The sequence below is a fragment of the Desmodus rotundus genome, chromosome 5 (assembly GCF_022682495.2).
Source record: "Desmodus rotundus isolate HL8 chromosome 5, HLdesRot8A.1, whole genome shotgun sequence".
Lineage (NCBI taxonomy): Eukaryota > Metazoa > Chordata > Mammalia > Chiroptera > Phyllostomidae > Desmodus > Desmodus rotundus.
Window position 1 is genome coordinate 87458519 of NC_071391.1, and position 3134 is coordinate 87461652.

At 45.8% G+C, this 3134-nt stretch overlaps 1 pseudogene; it reads left to right on the forward strand.

Moving 5' to 3' along the window:
* The first annotated feature begins 335 nt into the window (after window positions 1-335).
* Window positions 336-2811, forward strand: LOC112314366 (polypeptide N-acetylgalactosaminyltransferase 11-like; annotated as a pseudogene).
* The last annotated feature ends 323 nt before the right edge of the window (window positions 2812-3134 follow it).

The window sequence follows — 3134 nt, forward strand, 5'->3', positions numbered from 1 at the left end:
TTTCCGACCAGCTCCCGCCTTCCCCGCCCCTCCCCACGCAGTATGGCTAGTGCAGTAGTACCTGGACTTGGTGTAAGGGAAGGTGCCACAACTCCAGTCCCAGAGGCCCGGATCCTGAGTCGGGATTCACCAGAGGATCTTTCTGGGATGGTCACCTTCACCTTGAGGACCTAGTGAGGTTCCTGGGGGTAAAGCCCACAGAAATGTGTCCTCACCCCAAGACCGCATCCCTGGAGTTTCTAACTCTCATGTCAGTTCACACCCAGCCTCCAGCATGAGTTTAGGGCTCCAGCAGCTTTTGCTCCAGGAAATTGAAAATGGCCTTTCAGCCTATAATGGGAAGCGTCACAGTTCGATATTTCTGTTACGGATGTCTTTACATCTGCAACCTGGATAGCTTTGCATTTTGTTTATTTCAACTTCAATGAAGAGACTCAGCCACTCCTGGGCCCCACGGACATTCCTCAAAACTTCTACCCCCGTTTCACTTGAGGTCCAAGTTTTAGAATTACAGTTCAAAGCACACAAAACTGATGATGTGGTAGATAATCATATTGAAGATGCAGAAAAAGACAACGTGAATTTCTCATCTGAGTTGGGTATGATTTTAATGAACATAACCAGGAGTTGAGAGACTTAGGGTATTAGAAGCATGCCTTCAATATGCTTCTTGGGCTACACAGAGATGTGCCAGACGCCAGGAATGCAGCATAAAAGAAAGACATAGCAGACGGATCTGGACTGTGCACAGCACTCTAGACCACACACCAGCCCAGTTTCCCCATGAAATCATCCTCAGGATGATGACAGTTACTTTAATGGTTTGAAAGGAGAACTAGATGAATTTGTCCAAAAACACCTCCCTGGGAAAAAAATTAAAATAATAAGAAATACAAAGTGTGAGGGATGAATCTGAGGAAGAATGATTAGAACAGCCCATGCAGAAGCCCTGGTGTTCCTGGACAGCCGCTGTGAAGTGAATGTGATGTGGCTGCAGCCCTTACTGGGCAGACAGGCAGAAGGTCTTGTGTTCAGTGATCATATCACCAGTGCAGACACCCTGACCTGCTCCTTCCCTGTGGAGCCTGGAGAGTTTATCTAGGTGCTGCACTTCAAATGGGATCTTGTTCCCCTTTCTGAGCTCAGACAACTGGAAGGAACTGTTACCAAACCCATCCAGTAGGGGAGGGTCCTACTGCTCACTGCCTACCAGGAGAATCTCCAAAGACGAGTTTGGTGGAAAAGAAAGGAATCTTATTTAATGGCAAGCTTCTGCCTAAAATATCTGGATAAAGAATGTAAGGGAGGAGGAAAAGTCAAAGTATGACATCAAAAATAGCTACTTAAATATTTGTCATTACAAGTACTACACAGGTTCAAGAACTGAAAATAACACAAGAACAAAAATCTATTCACAGTGCTATTATCACCAAGGTCTTTGGAAATAACACCAAGTTTCTGCCTCAAAACCCTTTCACTCTGAGACACCCAGAGAAAAATCACCCTGTCACCCCCTGCCAGTTCAGTTCAAGGTCATGCCAGGAACCTCTTCTCCCACCCCAAAGTATCATAAACATAGGTGGCTTAGCTGGTCTGCAGTCGCTGTCCAGCTTCAGGCATCTTTCGGAGTCTGTGCCCCAAGCCTCTGCTCACAGGCCCACACTGGCCACCCTTGGCAGGCCTGTGGGTGACACCCCCTGCCTGGGGAGGGGAAGAAACAACTGACTTTTCATTTCCCAGCGAGCTCTGTTTCAAAAGTCCTCTCCCAGAATCCCATGCATGTGGAAAGCCAGTGGGAATGTCCAGCTTTCCAACCAATGAGGGCCAGTGTTGGCCATGTTTGTTTGCTTTTGCCCCTCTTCTGGCTGCCATGTTCAGCAAGGGGGCAAAGTCTCCAGTCAGCAGCCCAAACCCCTCCTCTATTTCTGGGAGGGGGGTGCCTCCCCATTACAGAACTACTGCTCCAATAAAGTCACCTACAATGACTGGAGGATTGTTTGCCATGAATAGAAACTATTTCATTGAACTTGAGCAGTATGACAGTGGCATGGATATCTGGGGAGGAGAAAACTTAGAAATACCATTTTGGATTTGGATATGCAGAGGTAAAGTCTTCATCATCCCTTGCTCTAGAGTTGGACACCTTTTCCAAAAAAGGTGACCACATAGTTCTCCTAAAAGCCAGTACACCATGACACACAACTCCCCGAGGCTAGCACACGTTTGGTTAGATGAATATTAAGGAGCAGTATTTTCCCTTAAGACCCGATCTGAGGACAAGAAGCTATGGAAATATCAGTGAGCATGTTGAAGTTGGATTGTAAATCATTTAAATGGTATTTGGATAACATTTACCCAGAGATGCAGATATCTGGGCCCACTGCCAAACCCCAGGAACCCATTTTTATCAACAGAAGGCCAAAATATCCCAAAGTCCTTCAATGTGGAAGGCTCTATCACCTCCAGACCAGCAAGTGCCTGTTGGCCCAGGGCTACCCAAGTCAGAAGGGAGGCCCAGTAGTGTTTAAGGCATACGTCTACAGTTACCCAAATCAGATCTAGATTTACAATGAGGAGTATGAATTGATTTTAAGTAATCTCCTTTGCCTGGATATGTCAGAAATTCAATCACCAGACCCATCACAACTCATGAAGTGCCATGGGTCAGGAGGATCCCAGCAGTGGACCCTGGGGAAGAATATTCGGCTGTACCATGTGTCAGTAGGATAGTGCCTGAGAACGACTGATCCACTGAGTCACAAAGGCTCTGTTGCTATGGCAATCTCTGATGGCTCCTCCTCTCAGCAGTGAAGCTAAGGTGGACCCCATTGCTGGAATGGTAATTTGTCATGCTTGTCCTCCTGTGGGGATGCCTGGGAAGATTAGCAGAGTGAGACAGCAGATACACCATCTATATTGGAGCACCAAGTGAGCATCAGGAGGTGAAGTATGTTTCACTAAGACACTAAGGTCATTTTTAGGCTACTGTTAAGGAATTTGTTGTTTATGGTAGGAAACCATAATACAGTTTTAATATAAAGAGTCAGGGTTATACAGAAAGACAAAATCCAGGAAATTGCTAGTTCTATTCAAATTAGTTTATGCTTTTTTAAAAATCCTCTTTAATAATGGAA